General features: G+C 33.5%; 1 protein-coding gene across 1 annotated transcript in view; it reads right to left on the bottom strand.

Annotated features, from left to right (window-relative positions):
• Nucleotides 1-3,951: 3,951 nt before the first annotated feature.
• kif5aa (kinesin family member 5A, a) overlaps nt 3,952-8,000 on the bottom strand; it is an 85,835-nt gene continuing 81,786 nt past the window's right edge. The window contains exon 28 of the mRNA XM_062057693.1: nt 3,952-6,348. The gene's annotated coding sequence lies outside the window, so the exon portion shown is untranslated. The remainder of the gene's footprint in view (nt 6,349-8,000) is intronic.

Genomic DNA, 8,000 nt, shown 5'->3' with positions numbered 1-8,000 from the left:
CGTTGAAAACAATAGGAAAATATGAGGGAGTGAACAACTGACAACGTCACGCTACTTCCGGTAGGGGCAAGGTTTTTTTTTTTATCAGAGACCAAATGTTGCGAACTTTATCGATGTTGTTCTATACTAAATCCTTTCAGCAAAAATATGGCAATATCGCAAAATGATTAAGTATGACACATAGAATGGATCTGCTATCCCCGTTTAAATAAAAAAAAATCATTTCAGTAGGCCTTTAATAAGAAGCCAAAAAGTGCAAAAACAATAATGTTCGTGTTGGAGGAGTTGTGAATGACTGCTGGGCCACAACATTAGGTACACCTGCAGACTGCAGCACGGATTTCATATTTCATTCATTCACAACTCCTCCAACACGAACATTATTGTTTTTGAACTTTTTGGCTTCTTATTAAATAACTTTTTTAAATAGATTTAATCTTGCACGTGGAAAGTTTAAGTGTGGGCTTTAGTTGTGCATTCTACGGCGGGGGTGCATTAATCCAGCACAACAGCGGTGCATGGACTTCATTTATAAGTAAAGGTAAGACCATAATAAGGTTTTTTTTTATTAAATATGCTTTTTTGTGTGCTACAGTTTGTATGTGTAAAGTTAAAGTTAAGTTAAAGTACCAATGATTGTCACACACGCACTAGGTGTAATGAAATTTGTCTTCTGCATTTGACCCATCCCCTTGATCACCCCCTGGGAGGTGAGGGGAGGAGTGGGCAGCAGCGGCGCCGCGACCGGGAATCATTTTTGGTGATTTAACCCCCAATTCCAACCCTTGATGCTGAGTGCCAAGCAGGGAAGAATGCTGGTATGAGCTTTTAAACATAACCCGTTAACTGCTGCCAATCAAATGGTGAATAAGATACTCTTTAGGGTTCATATGTTTCTAAATCTGACTGTGATGAAGTCAGTGCCTCACCAGCCATGAACCTCACCGCACGTCACTGTTACATATCTATATACTGTGTTTATATGTTACATATCTACGTATATACTATGTGTCTATATGTTGCATATCTATATGTTACATATGTATATACTATGTGTCTATATGTTACATATCTATGTTACGTATCTATATATTACATATCTGAATGTTACATATCTGTATGTTACGTATATATATGCAACATATCTACATGTTACGTGTCTACATGTTACTTGTCTACATGTTACGTGCATGTCTACATGTTACGTGTCTACATGTTACGTATCTATATGTTACGTATCTACATGTTACGTGTCTGCATGTTACGTATCTACATGTTACGTATCTATATGTTACGTATCTATATGTTACATATCTATATGTTACATATCTACATGTTACGTACCTACATGTTACGTATATACATGTTACATAACTATATGTTAGGTGTCTGTATGTTACAAGAGGTAGTCACCTGAAATGGTTTTCACTTCACAGGTGTGCTTAAAGCCAAGAGTGTGCCAAAAGTGTGCAAAGCAGTAATCAGAGCAAAAGGTGGCTATTTTGAAGAAACTAGAATATAAAACATGTTTTCACCTTTTTTTGTTAAGTACATAAATCCACATGTGTTCATTCATAGTTTTGATGTGACAGTCTACAATGTAAATAGTCATGAAAATAAAGAAAACACATTGAATGAGAAGGTGTGTCCAAACTTTTGGCCTGTACTGTACTGTATATACGTAATATATAGATATGTAACATATAGATACGTAACATGTAGATACGTAACAGATAGATATGTAACATATAGATATGTAACATATAGACACGTAACATGTACATATGTAACATATAGATACGTAACATGTAGATACGTAACATGTAGTTATGTAACATATAGATATGTAACATATAGATACGTAACATACAGATACGTAACATGTAGATACGTAACATGTAGACACGTAACATATAGATACGTAACAGATAGATATGTAACATATAGATATGTAACATATAGACACGTAACATGTACATATGTAACATATAGATACGTAACATATAGATACGTAACATGTAAATTAGTAACATAGATACGTAACTAATAGATACGTAACATGCAAATATGTAACATATAGATATGTAACATATAGATATGTAACATATAGACACGTAACATGTACATATGTAACATATAGATACGTAACATGTAGATACGTAACATGTAGTTATGTAACATATAGATATGTAACATATAGATACGTAACATATAGATACGTAACATGTAGATACGTAACATGTAGACACGTAACATATAGATACGTAACAGATAGATGTGTAACATATAGATATGTAACATAGACACGTAACATGTACATATGTAACATAGATACGTAACATGTAGATACGTAACATGTAGTTATGTAACATATAGATACGTAACATGTAGATATGTAACATATAGACACGTAACATGTACATATGTAACATATAGATACGTAACATGTAGATACGTAACAGATAGTTATGTAACATATAGATATGTAACATATAGATACGTAACATATAGATACGTAACGCATAGATACGTAACATATATATACGTAACATATAGATACGTAACATGTAAATATGTAACATAGATACGTAACATATAGATACGCAACATGCAGATATGTAACATATAGATATGTAACATATAGATACGTAACATGTAGATATGTAATATCTAGACACACAAAGAACACACAGGACTTTGACTTTGTGTCAGTGTGTACAAAGTCCTTAACTTTAGTTTAAGGACTATCGGGGAACCATCCATCCATCCATCCATCTTCTTCCGCTTATCCGAGGTCAGGTCGCGGGGGCAGCAGCCTAAGCAGGGAAGCCCAGACTTCCCTCTCCCCAGCCACTTGGTCCAGCTCCTCCTGGGGGATCCCGAGGCCTTCCCAGGCCAGCCAGGAGACATAGTCTTCTCAACGTGTCCTGGGTCTTCCCCGTGGCCTCCTACCGATCGGACGTGGCCTAAACACCTCCCTAGGGAGGCGTTCGGGTGGCATCCTGACCAGATGCCCAAACCACCTCATCTGGCTCCTCTCCATGTGGAGGAGCAGTGGCTTTACTTTGATCTCCTCCCAGATGGTAGAACGTCTCCCCCTATCTCCAAGGGAGAGCCCCACCACCCGACGGAGGAAACTCATTTTGGCCGCTCGTACCCTTGATCTTGTCCTTTCGGTCATAACCCAAAGCTCATGTGTATGTATATATATATATATATATATATATATGTATATATATATATATATATATATATATATATATATATATATATATATATATATATATATATATATATATATATATATATATATATATATATATATACAGTGGGGCAAAAAAGTATTTAGTCAGCCACCCATTGATTGTCAATGGGTGGCTGACTAAATACTTTTTTGCCCCACTGTATATATATATGTATATATATATATATGTATATATATATATATATATATATATATATATATATATATATATATATATATATACATATATATATATATATATATATATATATATATATATATATATATATATATATATATATAGATGTATATATCTATATATATATATATATATATATATATATATATAGATATATATATCTATATATATATATATATATATATATATCTATATAGATATATAGATATATAGATATGTATATATATATATATATATATATATATATATATATATATATATATATATATATACACACACACATATATATATATATATATATATATATATATATATATCTATATATATATATATATATATATATATATATATATATATATATATATATATATATATATATATATATATATATATATATATATATATATATATATATATACACACACACACATATGTGTTGTAATGACAAATATTAACCACTAGAGTGCGCTAATGTTAAAAAAGTCATTCAATGCATCAAAATGTTTTGTCTAACTTTATTGAGCTCCAACACACAATGCAGTACATGTATTTACATACAGAGTATTATAACATGTACAGTACATGTACTTACATCCAGAGTATTGTAGGATGTACCATACATGTATTTACATACAGAGTATTATAGGATGTACAGTACATGTACTTAGAGTATTATAGCATGTACAGTACATGTATTTACATACAGAGTATTATAGCATGTACAGTACATGTATGTACAGAGTATTATAGGATGTACAGTACATGTACTTACATACAGAGTATTATAGCATGTACAGTACATGTATTTACATACAGCGTTTTATAGGATGTACATGTACTTACATACAGAGTATTATAGCATGTACAGTACATGTACAGTACATGTATTTACATAGAGAGTATCACAGGATGTTGAGTACATGTGGAGTACATGTCAAATCCAATGAATCAGTGTGTCTTACGTATTGTGGTACAGGAAGTCATGTACAGGATGAAGTAGTACAGGAAGTCGTGTACAGGATGAAGTAGTACAGGAAGTCGTGTACAGGATGAAGTAGTACAGGAAGTCATGTACAGGATGAAGTAGTACAGGAAGTCGTGTACAGGATAAAATAGTACAGGAAGTCATGTACAGGATGAAGTAGTACAGGTATTATTCCGCACATGAATTTGAAGCAGATATAGATGAAACGTGTACATCAATATACTGTATGAAGTACATCGTAATAATTAATCAAACAATAGACTAATTACATCATCGTCATCAAGATACAATTCAAATAAATAAACACATTACAAATAAATAAAGACATTACAAATAAATACATTACAAATAAATACATTACAAATAAATAAATACATTACAAATACATACATTACACATAAATATATACATTACAAATAAATACATAAATTACAAATAAATAAATATATACATTACAAATAAATAAATATCAATGAATGCAGTTGAAGGACAATAAAAAAAATCCACAATAAAACATAAGAATACGACAGAATTTAGTTTCCAATGTGTAATTATTTTGAAATCCGTGCTGGAATATTATTTCCTGCTTTACAGATGCCACGTCTGCTCCTGTGTACCTTGAAGGGAAAATAGGTCTGTTGGAGGTCAGGTGCTTATTTTAGTCCCTGCACGGCGTCAACAGCTAGCTAAACATTTTAGCCGCGTGGATCTTTGACACTTTGGAAGAGAACGTGGTAAAGTAGGTCTGGGTTCTCTGAAAAATGCACCTGACAAGTCCAGTATTATTTGCTCCTGCTGGTTGTTTGGGCACACTGCAGCTGGTCCTGCACGTAACACCCAACGCCCCGCAGGATCCTCACCAGAACCAATCCAGACCTGCTGTACGTTCACGCGTTGGGGATCAAACCGTGGTGTGGACTTCCTCAAGTTAGACGCACAGGGAAGTCCAAGGTCACATGTGCTGCGTTCCTGGCTCCTGATTGGCCGGTCAGGATGTGGGAGGTTGGACTTCCCTGAACCCAAGACTTCTATTGAGGTTTACTGTTAGCCACCATGCTAGGCTAAAGTAGTCCTTTCACAAACATCCCACGCAGTGTTACTGTTCAAACTCTGTGATGTCACAGTTGTTGAACAACACCTTGTTTTTAATGACTACTCGGGCCTACTGTGCTACCGTGTTTGAATGTTGTCACGAAGCTGGTTTCTGAGGTTTGACAACCACTCATGTCGTCATGCTAGGCTAAGCGACCCCTTGAGCCAGGCAGTAGAAACATTTGAAGCTCCGCCTCCGAACGCGCCTGAAAAGCTTGTCGTTTCCAATTAGCGCTGACTCAGCACGGTGACAACATCCACGCTTTCTCATGTGCTCCAAATCATGCTTCAAGTCAAGGAATGAAGACATCAACGCCTGAAAGAATTGTGCATGAAGGTTGTGGTTGTGGGTGCAAGTCGGAGATCATGACATGTTTGGACGCTGGCTAGATGTTGTGGTTGTGGGTGCAAGTCCTAGATCATGACATGTTTGGACGAAGGGCAGCTATCTTTGTTTTGTGTTGCCTCTTGATGGAAGGTGTGTGTTCACCTGCAAACACCTGCAAAGTCCATCCAGCTTTTGTCACTCTGCACGTGTGCTGGCATGAAGCTAACCTGCTAAGTCACATGCATGCTAGTGTGTGTGTGTGTGTGTTAGTGTGTGTGTGTGTGTGTGTGTGTGTGTGTGTGTGTGTATTTACAAGAAAGACATCATCTCTGAGTGAGAGGTGGAGGAGACTAGGAGACTAGGAGACTAGGAGACTAGGAGACTAGAAGACTACAAAGCCAAAGATCATCACTGAGGAGCGGGGGGGTGCTGCGTTCATGCGGGTGGGAGGGGCCTGGAAAGTGGCGGTCCTTGCACATGTACAGTGTTTTGGTCATGACCTGGAAGACAGACACAAAAAAATGTATATTCTTCTTTACATAATATACATATATATGTGTATCTGTATATACATATATATGTATATACATATACGTATATATACACACTAATGTATATGTAATATGTATAAACAGATATATGTGTGTGTATATATATATATATATATATATATATATATATATATATATATATATATATATATATATATATATATATATATATATATATATATACACTACCGTTCAAAAGTTTGGGGGGTCACATTGAAATGTCCTTATTTTTGAAGGAAAAGCACTGTACTTTTCAATGAAGATAACTTTAAACTAGTCTTAACTTTAATGCCTGGTTCACACCAAAGACGCTTGCCGCGCTTTAAAGCAGCGAGCAAAGCTCCGTCATTTTTGTCAATTTTTCCACGAATATCCCAATCTCCGAAGTAATGTTATGCTTTGATACGCTCTGATACGAATTATTTCCCGCTTTTTACCGTTCCTCACGATTTGATGCCGCTTTGATACGCTTTAACTCACGCTTTGATACGTTTTATTACGCTTTATTGAACTTTATTACCCTTTGATGCGATTATTATTTTGTGAATTTGATGAATAAATTGCGTGCGCACACATAATATAATAAAAAAGAGAAATATGACAAAAAAATAATAATAAAAATTTGAAAAACTCAGTATACTAAGTTTTCCCCACATTTTTTAGATTTATCTATTTATTTGATTTCTCTTTTTGTTTTATTATATACAAGATAAAACACATAATGTAATAAAAAAGAGAAATATGATAAACAAATAAGTTTAAAAAAAAGTGAAAAACTCAGTATACTAAGTTTTCCCCACATTTTTTAGATTTATCTATTTATTTGATTTCTCTTTTTGTTTTATTATATACAAGATAAAACACATAATGTAATAAAAAAGAGAAATATGATAAACAAATAAGTTTAAAAAAAAGTGAAAAACTCAGTATACTAAGTTTTCCCCACATTTTTTAGATTTATCTATTTATTTGATTTCTCTTTTTGTTTGATTATATACAAGATACAACACATAATGTAATAAAAAAGAGAAATATGATAAACAAATAAGTAAAACAATTTTTGAAAAACTCAGTATACTGTTTTCCACACATTTTTTATATTCATTTATTTTTTCAATTTCTCTTTTTTTCCGTTATATTATGTTTTATATCTTCATTTCCTTTATTTCTTTGTCATCTTAGTAAATATCTATCTTTCATTTCTTATGCTAGTTGACAATAATAAAAGGCATTTCTTTTAAACGTAACATATTCTCTTTATTATTAAGGAAGATGTTATCAACATGTACAGCAAGCAACAAACTTGACCAAACAAAAAAGCACAAATAGTATCACTGTTCACCAATCAGGTTACATAATGTGGGGTTCATATGACAAATGGTACATTATGTTGTATGAGATGATACAAGAGAGTGGATCAACATTGTCCACAAAGTACAAAGTTAAGAACCATTTTTGTTTACATTTTCATACAGAAAAATTATAGACAGTAATGTCAAACTGTAACATCAAACAGCAAACTCACAGAAGTACAGAAACAATGATCATCGTATAAAAAAGGCAATGATGCAAAAGAGAATGGATTTGTAATCCTGTGTTGG

This window comes from Entelurus aequoreus, linkage group LG01 (assembly GCF_033978785.1).
Source record: "Entelurus aequoreus isolate RoL-2023_Sb linkage group LG01, RoL_Eaeq_v1.1, whole genome shotgun sequence".
Classification (NCBI taxonomy): domain Eukaryota; kingdom Metazoa; phylum Chordata; class Actinopteri; order Syngnathiformes; family Syngnathidae; genus Entelurus; species Entelurus aequoreus.
The sequence above is the reverse complement of the archived record's forward strand: the minus strand, read 5'-3'. Positions and strand labels throughout refer to the sequence as shown.